This window comes from Galleria mellonella, unplaced genomic scaffold (assembly GCF_026898425.1).
Source record: "Galleria mellonella isolate WM207_F2 unplaced genomic scaffold, CSIRO_AGI_GalMel_v1 utg213, whole genome shotgun sequence".
Taxonomy (NCBI): domain Eukaryota; kingdom Metazoa; phylum Arthropoda; class Insecta; order Lepidoptera; family Pyralidae; genus Galleria; species Galleria mellonella.
The window spans coordinates 3376893-3390559 of record NW_026442039.1 but is presented as its reverse complement, the minus strand read 5'-3'; the positions used below and the strand labels follow the sequence as shown (position 1 = coordinate 3390559).

The window sequence follows — 13667 nt, the reverse complement described above, 5'->3', positions numbered from 1 at the left end:
GAATAAAAAAGTTTATTGGTTATAATTATTGACTTTCTATTTATTAAATAATTAATAGAGATTAAGGACTTTATTTAAAAAATTGTCGATCGTTTTTTTAATTACAAATTAGTAATCTAAACATAATATTTAAATAATGAATCCGAATTAATGATCTTGTTGACATAACCTCATTTACAAATTAACCTATCATGTTATCATAACATTTAAATAAGTATTTACCTGACAAATTATATTAATGATACCTTTATATTTCTATTTCTTTTTTTTTTATTATTTATGTTTAAAATGTAAAGACAACTTTAGGAAATTCTTTTATTAGTTTAAACGCGGTAAATTTTTTTTTGAATTACATATTGAATTTACATATTGAATTGCCTAAAATCTCGATGTATTTATGGTAATGTACACATCAGCTTAATCATCAGAAATAGATGGCTTCAGTAATATAGCTCAAATATGTTATTACAAATGTACAATCTATAATATAATAGTCGTGTGGTCCCAGCATAAAATAGGCCACTCCTTCCTTTCCCGTAGGTGTCGTAAGAGACAACTAAGGAGGGCGAGAGATAGGCAGCAAAGTCCTTCTTAAAACATTTCTAAAGCTTAACTGTGGTTGCTAATACGTCTACCAATCGTGACAACTACTGGCAAAACCCCTCAAGGGAAGGCTTATGTTCAGCAATAGGCAATTAAAGGCTTAAAAAATTGAGGGCTTTTTTTAATGTGTGAAAATGGAATGATCACCCCGCCTGCGCTAGCGTAGCGGGGCACTAGTAAAGGGTGATCGATGAGAATGAAAACAGGCCAGTTAGCCCATCATGACGAATCCATCAGAAATGAACCATGATAGTTGCCAGGGGGAACCGCGTGGAGCTCTACCTGGTTGGGTGTATTGCTAGCAATGGGATTCTTAGTCTCCATTACTAACAATCACTTTCCTCCCGAAAATTGAGGGTCTATGTTTAAGTATGTATTTACGTTTATAAGGAGGTGTCACCGATCGTAGCATGATGTTCAAGATTATTCCTTAATCTATTGTTAAAGTACATATCTATCGACATTCCTAAATAAATAAACACAGTCCTGCACATACACCGTTATCCGCATGTACCTATCTGATGTCTACGATAGGTAGATAGAGGTACTTTGTTCGTAATGATTGTGTCGGGTTGGGATGCAATCGGCTGTTTCCGTGACAGATCGCATGGAATCGGTTCGGGTCCAAAGATTAATGATGCAAATTAATGGGTGTGTCGTTTTCCCGCCAATTTTCCTTTTGGCGATTTTACGCTTCGTCAATTCGCTATTTTGCACCTGATACTCACCAATGTTGACATTGTTTAATTAATCGTTTGTAAGTATTCATTGACGCCTGGCACGAATCGATTTTTCTATTATTTTTTTTACAAATTTACTAGTACAAGTTTGTAAAGTATAATAGAAAAACATTGAAAATACAGTTATGTAGAGTTTTAAAGGCTTGTTTTTCTAGATAACTAGGTACTGTCTTAACATATTATTTCTTTAGTAGTTTAAAGACATGCAAAGGTATATATCACAACTGCACTTGTAGTATTCCGTTTATATACGAGTATTACCTACTATAGAATTGCGTTTGATAAAAAAATCATTTACCTCTTCATTTAAAACTGAAGTGTAAGAACAAGAACTAGATAATTGTATTGTAAATTAAATTAAATGCTTCTTTTATAGAGGCGACGTAATATTATGTGTAAGTTATTATAATCTAAGATCATAAAAATTAGAGAAAATATATGTACATATCATTAAATATAAGGTAAAAACATTCTTATAAATGTTAAGAGCTTTTTTCGGGTTAGTACCGTGTTGTTACTCAGCCACTGTTACATATCAACTCAGATATAGATATTAAAATAGTGGGTGGTCTCGAAATTTATTTAAAGGGCCGATGGCTGATAAAGCAACGGGAAACGAACTTGGAGGCTGGAAGTATATAATTAAAAGAAGAAAGCTAATGTTTTATGGTTATTTTGTAAAAGATTTGTTAACAAGCAAACACATCTCTCAGATTGATATTAAATTTTTTTTATACCACTGAAGTGACAGTAATCCAATTAAGCATTAGTAATTCAATTAAGACTGTTATGTTCATGTTGCAAGTTCTTTTTAGTAATAAAAAAGGTGTAAAGTGATTAATAAAACCTTTTTAATTTGGAACATGTACGTTTTCATCACTATCACCATTTATAGTTTACTATCTCTTGCGGCGTTGCACGTTTGCATCAATATATTATATAAAGTATTGTATATTTGAAGTTAGGATATAATCTATCCGTTTACAAAAAAAAATTATTAAATCCGTTAAACTTTTAAGGTGATTGTGCAAGTATTTTTTTTTATCAGTTGACACATAGTAAAAGCTCTCCTTGGTTTGGGTCTAGATGATTGGGTAATTTGTTCAATAATATTTGTGTTTTTATTTTTTATTATTACGTTTTGACTTTTGGGTTTGTAATGGGATTAAGCTTAAATTTTCTAAGTACCTCACAATCATACCAATCGTCTGGACGTCAAGCTGGGATACCCGTATTATGAAAAACTAGCCAACGAATATCTGGGGATAAACTGAAAGTAGCCAGACTCGAGCTAATTTAGAAAAGTTTAGTTTTCTAAATTGGCTCAATTAGGAACTGAATCCGGGATCTCATTACGCAAAACAGTATGCTTACCGCTGTGGCATTAAGGTCATAAATTGATTATCATACTTTATTTTTAAGGCTTTTTGCCATTATTGGGAGTCTATAGCAATTATTATTTTAATAGTATTGTGTATTAAATTTTGAGTGTAGTTTTAGAGGTAAACTCCTTTCTAATCTTGGCTGATATAGTCAACATGCTGCTTCAACATACATATATACTGAGATATAGACGTGGGTGGGAATTGTGAATAGAGACTTATGCACATACGAGTTCTATGTTGAAACCTATGTACGTGCGAACATTTTGTGTAATTATGAGATTTTTTGGAATTTCGTGGAAATCTGTTGATCTATAAGAAGCACATACATACTTTTTTGTTATTAATAACAAAACTACTAAGTAATAATCAGAAATTCTATGGGCAACATGTAGATATGATCAATACATAATGGAACATGTAAACAATAAGTGTAAAGATTTTATTATTCATAAAGTACCTACTATTATTTACTATTTATTTTCTGTATTATTATACTAGTTGATTTAATGACACTACAAGCTAATATTTGTTAAGTATTCTATTTAGTAAACCTAACTAGCAAGCCATCCATACAAGCGCTACATTCTTGTCCGATCTTTAGTTTTTATACAAGTCCATTTACTGGTGATAGAGGAGTAACTGGTAAAAGCATTACCTACCGTGAATTAAGCTAACGAGAGTAAACATGTACGTACATATATACGCTACGTGTACACGTAAAACTTATTACCGCTCTTGGTCGGATAGTTTTCTCTATCCGGGATAATAATTTAAGATGCTAGATCGCTAATGGTGCTATCAATTAAACGTGCCAGGAATTGCCGATCCATTGTGGGACTTTGTTACAATAATCGTTTTCCCATTGTGAATTATTATAAAATTTATATTTGTTTAAATTGTAGCGACATTTGTAATTTATAAGCTACATTACAGATTATAGATTACCGCTAAAACCACAGAATAAGTAATCCATAGATTAAGAATAATACCTGTGTCCTAAGTAATCACTACATTTTATAAGACATGACACTAGCGTTTTATTGATGAAGCTGGAAAATAAATCTATGCAACCATTTACATATCATCATCATCATTTCAGCCATTACCAGTCTACTGCTGAACACAGGCCTCCCTCATAGAATATAAACATTTAGAAAATAAACCCAATATATTCATAGTATTATATTTATTTTTATTTATTTCATAATATTTGTATAAAAATATTTAACTACATACAGAGTAAATTTTTCAAATTTAATGAACTGGTTGCATACAATTAATTTATACTTTTTTTTTGTTCTAAGTAATGCCTAAACTGCAAAAAATATATTTTGTACAAAAATAGAAAATGCAAAAGAGATAAAATATATAGCTTTTAGAGAGGTTATTAAATTTTAACTCGTTTTATGTTGGGAATTTATCATAATAATCAATAGTCAAGAAAAGTTTTATATACCTACTACCTACCAGGTGATATTTGAATCTCAAGTAAGTTTTGAATAAAAAAAGATTTAATATTAAGAAATTCATTTTAATCAAAAGTAACTGTAAGTAACTAAATTTATAACTAAATTATTATAATAACAAACGATGAAAGGCGGGAAAAGTTTATCATGGTAGAAACATATTTTTGTACGAGTATTATACGAAATAGGTGTAGAAGGTAAAGCAACAAATCGGATTGAATGCATTGTTCTGATAACGTTATTTTTTTGATGTAATTATAAGAACGCGTGTATTTTTATATTCTTAAATCTTACGTCAAAGTATATTTTTAAGTTTGTCTGTATTTAAAAAAAAAGTTAATAATAAATCAAGTACTAGCTTTTACCTGCGACTTCGTCCACGGGACCGGGATATATTTACTGACCGGCGTAAAAAGTAGCCTATATAATTAGATTATACTTATTTATTTCTCCATCCCATATAGTACATGTATATCAAATTTTATAGTTATTGGTTAAGTTGTTAAGGTGGATTGATGAATGTGGAAGAAGCGAAAGAGGTTTGTTTGAATCGAAGCATTTGGCGTTCCATTGTTTCTGCCTACCCTAATGGGAGACAGGCGTGACAGATATGTATGTATGTATGTTGTTAAGGTGCTATAAGATAACAAACAAACAAACTCTTTTTCACATTTATAATATTAATAAGGATTATTTATTATTATATTGATTTAACATAAAAACCTTACCTTTTAAAATGTTAAAAAGGTTCCTTCTTCTTTTTTAATTTATGGTCATCTGTAACAAAATAAATTAAATTATTAATTACATTACAGAAATAAACACATTTAGTAAAATGTTCGTTTGAATTCTCTAAATAATATAGTCATATGGCTTGTTAAAATTAATACTAGTATCTTCATCGTCGTCATCATATCAGCCTTTTACTGTCAGTTGTTAACATAAGCATCCTCCTTGCGGGTGTCTTGCCAATAGTTGCTACGCTTGGCAGGCGGATTGGCAACCGTTGTCAGGCTTTGGAGATGTTTTAAGAGGGTCGCTGTTGCCCATAACTCGCCCTCCTTAGTCGTCTCTTACAGCACCCACGGGAAAGGAAGGGGTGGCCAATTCTAAGCCGGTACTAATATTGTATGTTTAATTAATTTTTAACCGATAATACAAAAATGAAGGAGATTCTTAGCAACTTAACCAAACAATTATTTGTGATTTTAAGTGAGTTACGAATTTAATAAAGTGAGTTTGTTTGTTTGTTACATTTTGACGCAATAATTACAGCTCAACCAATGAATTGAAACTCATGAAATTTGGTAAATATGTGATATTTGGCATAGAAAAATGATGAAAAACAAGCTAGGGTAACTGCTTACTATCAGGTGGACAGTATGCTTGTTTGCCGCTTTAGTAGTATAAAAAAAATGAAAAACATTCTGGTCACGCAGAGATATTTGACCTATTAATAAATATAACATAATAGAACGTTTTTATTTTAGTGAAACAAAGGCTTTGATTTTGATAAATAAGTAGCTGCCTCGACCGCGGCAGACGGCACAACGATGATGTTGGATTAATGGACCCTTTGTTTTGCTGTAACACAGCTAATTTAACTCGAGTAATTTTCGCCATGTTTATAATTACCCGTATTTTTTTTTTATTTTTGTCAAATAATTTGTACAAGCGTTTAATAGATTTTTTTTGCACCACAAAAGTGACAAATAAACATATAGTCCGTCTGATGGTAAATAGTTGCTGTAGTCTATGGACGCCTGTAACATCAGGCGTGTCATGTGTTTGTTGCCAACCTTGAAGTTTTGAAGAACCCAATATGGCAGCCACTATTGCGACAATAATTAATATTGTGAAATTAACTTATCATTGAGCGAATCGGTGTTGTGGCGAACATCCGTACAAAGTACTCTGAAGAATTAGCAAGTTAAAGTAGAAATCGTCTAAAATAAAACTCGAAAATAATTTTGAAAATAATTTCGAATTTTATTTTATTCGAATATTGAAAAAGAAAGCCCTTTTGACTAATGACTTCTATAGACATACTCGTATGACGAATTCTAGATTAAATGGAGAGAAGACTTCAAATGTGTAGTAGGGATTTGAGGGACGCAAATAGCAGAGGATCAGTTTTGTTCATCACGTTCAGCAGTGGACAACTTGACTGATTAGAGCACCATCTTTACTATTATATTTTTAGCTGTACATATTTTTATTTATTAAATGATTTCAAAAAGGAGGAAGTTTTTCATGTGTATGTTAGCCGATATTTTCGTAACTGATTTTGATGATTCTTTTTGTAAGTTTTAAACCAATATTGGTCCTATATTGATGTTAACACAATCGAAGGGCATGTATAGCTTTATGTTTTATGGCAAGTCTTATTATTATTTTTTTATTTCTACTATATTTTTCGTACTTTTACCAGGAGAGATGTAGGGAGTACACTGGCCCACCAGTAGTTTCTGCTGAAAAAACAGCGCTGTAGAACCTCAAACGCTGCAGTAATATACTGAGCACAGACCTATTTCACAGAACATTGCGACACACACTTGCACTTTTTATTTATGTTTGTTTACATTTATTTTTAATCACATTATTATACTTAGTTTTTTCATTTATGCTACTGTGTGAGTCACATAATTCTATGAATACTTTCTTTCTTCTTCTTCTTTTCTTTCGAGTTTCTATCAAAATAGATGTTGTAAAATATATCGATTCATTTACAAAAGAAAGAAATCATGAAATAAAACGTATGTATTTTATATATAAAAATAATACAAACGTACTCTACTCGTATTACACATGAATAATACAAAATATTGTTTGGTGAAAACGTAGTGTTTGCACTGTAATGGGACCCAAGTTGAGCTCACCACTCGGCTTGAGTGTGTGGGCGTCTCAAGGATCATTTCTCTACACTACGAAATCCATATCCCGAATCTCCGTGTTACTTTGGCACTTATTATAATTGTGCTTTCAAATAATATTGAAATTATTTATTTAAACTGTAGACCTGTACAATTGCGTATAATAAGTATTTTGTCAATCAATTACGATGAACGAACTTTTGACATTGTCATTCAATTCTGCTCATTATTGTAATTTTAGGGGGTGAATATTAAATACAGTAAACTTTTAATAAGTCCTTTTGTGACGTAGAAAGTTCGGACGTCGGCGTATTTGAAGAAATTAGAAACTGTCTGCGGCGTAGATGTCTTAATTATGTTCATTTTATATTGTTAAATTATTAGTCTATTATTTCTAGATTCATTCATTTATAATACAAAAAACCGATTACAATCTTGAAGAGTTTAGTGTGACATAGACAAAACACGAGAGTTTTAAATACATTCGATAAAAAAATAGTCAAATTGTCTTTGAATTGACAAATATCTTGCGAAATACACATATAAAAGAGTAGAGTAAAATTGAAAAAGCACCTTTTTTATGAAGTCGTTTAAAAAAAGAAGAAAACGTAATGTAAGAATATGTAACGATAACATTTTAGAATGTACTCGTAAAATGGGTTACTGACGTCACTTGATGTTGGCTATATGTTATTATATCGTTGCATATTGACACTACAATATTAGTGAAGTAATTTTTTTACTGCAAAATTTTAGAATGAAGACATTTCCAAAAATCCTTCTCTATGCCTTTGTTACTCTAATATCTTCTTCCTGCTTACACGGTACGTGTCTCCAAGACAACTGTGTCTGTGTATTGAATAGTCTCAATGTAATTTGACAAAAGAGAATCAATCTAATTTGCATGCGAAATGCCTACGTCATACGTTATTCTGTTGGAGGATAAACGATTTCATTTCACTGTGAACTTTTTCCGGGGTCTACTTATTTTATCCGTCGAGCCCAGATGGTTGCGATCAATTTTAGCTTATGGGTTCCGTAGTCTTTTTTATACTACTTACCGGTGGCGAACAAGTATAAGGGCTATCTGAAAGAATCTTGAAAACATGTATCCATCAAAAGTGAAGATATACTTAATGGTGTTTTCATTATAGATTTTATTATAGTTATATCGTCATCATCATTAAATCAGCCCTTTATTATCCAATGAACATAGGCCTCTCCATAGAGTCATAAGGAACGAGGACTTTCCTTATGACAGTTTACTATTAGAGGAGGGTTGGGGGGTTGTCAGTAGTTGCCACGCTTGGCAGGCAGGTTGACAACCGCAATTTAGCTTTTGGTGATGTTTTAAGAGGGTCGCTGCTGCACATCCTTTGACCATTTAGTTCGTATAGTCGCCTTTTACGGCACTCATGGGAAAGGCACGGGTGGTTCATTCTATACCGGGACCATAAAGCAATTAATCTTATCATTGAGTGTAAAATAGATATGACACTTATATGACGAATTTAGTATATTGATCTTGTTTGAATCTTTAAAACAGTAGAGTCCTCGTATAAAAAAAAAAAAAGCAAGTAGATTTTGCCGCGCAAACCAAAACAGCGATTGCAATCGTGGCAACATTAACGTGGAATTTTTACGGGAGTAAACCCCATGGATTGTAGAATAATCTATCATAATTGGTTTAGAATCAATGAAAATATCGCGTAGATATCACATAAAAAATATAGGTAAACGCATTAAGGACCTTCTTTTTGAAGTATCCCAAAAATAAGTTTATGGTGCATTAAATCTTAAAAATCACCCCATATATTTAATCGTCGTGGCATCCAACTTCTTAGGTAAAGGTGATTTTACATTCAGGGGACTCCTAAAAGACGGGCCGTTTGTAACGCGTCTCACGCACGGTAACGCACTGTGTGCAGTGTGGTGAGGGTGTGGTGCGGCGCGCAGTGTTGCCTACGAATCGATTATCAAATTAATCGATAGTTTTCATCCAGAATAATCTAAACATTGATTGGTCTATTTCATAATATCAAATTAATATCGATAGTATCAGATTAAATCAACAGTATTGATGTATAACGTTATGCATTGTTGATATAAAATTATCATTTGTGTTGGTACCTAGTTTAAAACAACACATAGGTAATATTATAAACTAACAACTCGCCTCAGTTTCGCATGTTTTTTTTTTAAATAAAATAATGCCCATATTACTCGCTAATAAAATAACTTTTTATTGGCGAAATAATTAAGATAGGTTAAGTCATTTTTTAATTTATCCATTATAAACAAATAATCAAATTATTTCTCTTTATAATATTTTAGATAGTATTTTAATTACTAATAGGTTATATATTGTAATATCGATTCTTGTATCATTTGTAGTGTCAATCGAACTATCGATTAATAAATCGATACCCATTGATAATTAGGCAACACTAGTGACGTAGCCTACGGTAGCTTGGAGACAGATTTAAATCTGCTCACGTGTGTACTTGATGAATAGGGACATATATTGCGACCAAGACATAGTGGTTTCGGAATTTGGATGTTTCCAAAGGTTTAGTAAGGTATATTTATTAGCAGTATCGGCTGTAGGTAAATAAAATTAACTAAAAAAGCATAGATTTCAGATTGGTTATGTACATAACTATTACAAAGTACTTAAAGCAAATAAAATTTTCGTCGATCACGTGTAATTTGTATTACAGAAAAAAAAAAAACAATACTTTTAATATTTTTCGAATATTTTGCAATACTTTTAATACAAACGTACATAATAAATTGTTGTCATCTTATAAGTGTAGGTGGGAGTAACCACTTTAGTTATAATAAACAAATAATTTTTCCATGAAGAAGACGATAAAGAGTTTGTTGGTATATAACTAACATGAGAAGAAAACTGCTTATCCTAATGTACAGGATATACCTATTTAGGGAGCAGGGTTTGTATCATTTATTTTGAAATAAACTTTATTATTATTAACATAAAAATCAAGTCACAAATAGCTATATTATACGTAATATGCAAAAGGCATAAAATAAATAGCTGTAATAAGAAAAAAGAAAGTCCTGTATAAGTTTTGTATCTATTGATATTCAATATTAAATATAAATTAAGTAAATTTTATTCTAACCATAATTTAATTATTAGCAAAATTGGCAATATATATATATATATATATATATATATATATATATATATATATATATATATATATATATATATATATATATATATATATATATATATATATATATATATACGTCTATAAACTTTAGTATTAATATTCAAATGTACATTTGTTTATTTAGAAAGACAAATCAACAGTGTACATACCAACATACTCTAAGAGCAAGGACAATAAATTAGGCATGGGTAATATTGGTACTGCTCTATATCTATATATTGGGTTCTTTTTGGACATTGATGGCGGTAAAAAGGATGACCTTTTTTATCCACATACCAGTTGGATATATACTAATTTAATTAATCTATTTTAATTTCGATTGGGTTTTTTCATTTCGACATTAAATATTGGATAATAGACATTAAATATATTCTTTATTGGCCCAATATATATTGCAACAAAAATATATAGACATTTCTATATAGTATATTCTTTTTTAAAAGGCCGGCAGCACACCTTCAATGCCGCTAGTGTTGTGGGTGATCATAGGCGGCGGTAGTCACTTACCATCAGGTGAGCCGCATGCTCGTTTGCCCCTTGTGTTGTAAAAAAAAAACCTCTACAATAAATACCTACTATAAGGTTATAATATTTGTTGAATTTTTTACCATTAGCTAATAATTAGTAATTACATTTAATACTTAGTAACAAACAAATTCTATATTTATATATAGAAACGAAACGAATCGATCTCTGACGTCTATCAATCACGTACTAATCCCAGAAGAGGCGATGGTCGCTGTTTATTCTGATTACCAAACACCTTATTGCGAACGTGTTGTTAATATAAAATAGGTATACCTAATCCATTCTAATTGTAAGCATGTTATTTATTGCCGTTGAGAGCATGCTACGATGTGCTTGGAAATATTTGACTTTTTTATGATACTGAGAATAGCAAACAAGCTATCGGCTTCTTGATGGAAAGCGGTAATCATCACCTATAGATGTGAACAGTATTATGGAGGTTACGTAATACACTATGATGCTTATGACACTCCTCAAAGCTTTTTCATCTATTTTAGCAATACAATGTGAAATCGAAGTTCTTAACTGTACGTAGAACTAAAAATTTATGCATCTATGTCAGCCGAGCATTTAATATACTACCATGGTTAAATCGCATTTCTGAATTAGATGATACAGACTTGCATGCCTAGTGTGTAATTCCAAGAGTTAATCATCTATGTAAAAGTGTTTTGGCAAATAAATATTCATTTCATTTATTTATGTTAAAAATATAATAGAACATAAATGTGCATGAAAAATTCAAAGACGACAATAAGTTTTCAGCTTTCCATACTAACTTAATAGCGGGATGCGCACCGTTATTACCTAAGGGAAGCTCAACATCATATTTTATCGTTTTCCGACTCAAGTTCCTTTGAGAAAATCATTCAGTTTCATTGATAGAACACTCTTTTAAAAAGTTGCTAAAGATTTTGATACCACCCTGAATAGATTTTGAGTTGTCTGTTGAAAGCCGAAATGGTTCGTATATTCTACGCTTATAATTTCTTTATTTTATTTTATAGCGGTCAATAATTCCTTTTATTATATGCAACTAGCCAACACATTATATTAGAGATTACAATGAACGCCCATTCTCTTATCATCATTAAAAAATCTTTATATTTTAAACAAAGTATAAAAATTTTAGATACATTCAGTAATTTAATGAGTTTGAATACACATCTAATAAAACAATTGCATTTATTATAGCATAACATAAAACTGAAGTAAGAATTATGCGTATATTATCCGTGTTATAATTAGTTTGATAGTTGTGAGTTCGCTCTTTGAATATTTATATTATAAATATTTGTATATATTACAAAATATTATTATCAAATTTAATAAAGAAAAACAATTTTTTTTTATTAATTATCACTTGAGTGTTCTTATCCTTTACTTGCGCGTTGAAATTATTTGGTTTCTTGTATATTCTTGTATAGTAACAAACACTTATGGCTCTTAAAGTTGGTTGTTTTAGTTTGTTTCTTTGTAACACTTTATTGTATTGTAAAGTCCTAAATTATAGGATACAGAATTCTTAAGAATGAGTACAATGGCGGACTTATCCCATAAAAGGGAATTTTTCAGCGAACTTTTAAGTGTCTGTAGTATTACATTAAACATACCTGGCGATCGAAAAATTGAAAATAAGAGATTGACCACAATATATTTATTTGTAAAGGTACATACATCTTCATAATAAAGTACAAAAGCAATTACGAAGAAATAATGAATAGAACCTTTGATGTCTCAATGAAAGAGCTATTTCAGATCGTAAAGAAGCATTAGGTCTAATTTCATCGTGTGGCGATTGTAGCGCAGGGCAGGAGACCTCCGCTGGACGCCGCTACATATAATTTATTGTGTCAGACACTTTATTGCGATAGCTAAAAGCCTCAGACAAAATTGTTATTGTGTACAGCAATATTGTGAAAGGCATGTGAAAAGAAATATGTGACTTCAACTGAAATATAGGTATTGTTTTTATTTTTATTTTTAAGCATCTTTCGAAAGAAAGTGGTTTTCAATTCGTCTGTACTTTTTGTGGTTATGCTACACGACTACGTCGCTGATTCTATACCGGTGTTCATAATATTTTTTGCAATCGATGGATTGTAGAATAGCTTTTTACTCGTTACTTTGTAAGTGCAGATTTCAGAAGAAGCAAAAACAATGAAATTAAACATACACCATTTTTACTTACGATATTAAACATACACCATTTTTACTTACGATATTAAACATACACCATTTTTTTATTTACACTTTTAGGAATATTCATCATATCAGCCATTAACTGTCCACTGCTGAACATAATCCTTCTCCATAAGGGGAGTTTTTGTGAGCAGTTGCCACATTCGGCAGGCGGATTGACAACTGCAGTTAGGCTTTTATTTATTTAATTATTCTTTCTTGCACAATAAAACTTTGTACAAGTGGCGAGCTTAATGCCATATGGCATTCTCTACCAGCTAACCGCTTTTGGTGATGTTTTAAGATAGACGCTGTTGCCCATCCCTCGACCATTATTTAATTCTCACAGTCGCCTCTTACAACACTCACGAGGAAGAAAAGGGTGGTGCATTCAATGCTGGGACCTTCAGCAACACAACAGTGAAAACAGCATCTGGTTTGGTTCAGTAATTTTTGCGTGATGCCGGAAAAAAACATAGACAGGCAAAATTTCATATCTCTCTTATACAGACATCATGTAGTTACAAATTTATTACATTAAGTAAGAGAAGATAAGCATTTTCCTATATTGGTTTCATATTAATCTTGTGATAATTGAAGCTTTTTATCTTTGGGGAACAAAAAACTACTAGTTGTGAAGGAAAATCTACTTGGAACAATAATGTTATATTATTTTAATTAGGTTTAAGTA

At 31.1% G+C, this 13667-nt stretch overlaps 1 protein-coding gene across 1 annotated transcript in view; it reads right to left on the bottom strand.

Moving 5' to 3' along the window:
- The window catches only part of LOC113511902 (protocadherin-like wing polarity protein stan), a 218967-nt gene that overhangs the window by 52080 nt on the left and 153220 nt on the right, over positions 1 to 13667 (bottom strand). The window contains exon 5 of the mRNA XM_052894517.1: positions 4923 to 4971. The gene's annotated coding sequence lies outside the window, so the exon portion shown is untranslated. The remainder of the gene's footprint in view (positions 1 to 4922; positions 4972 to 13667) is intronic.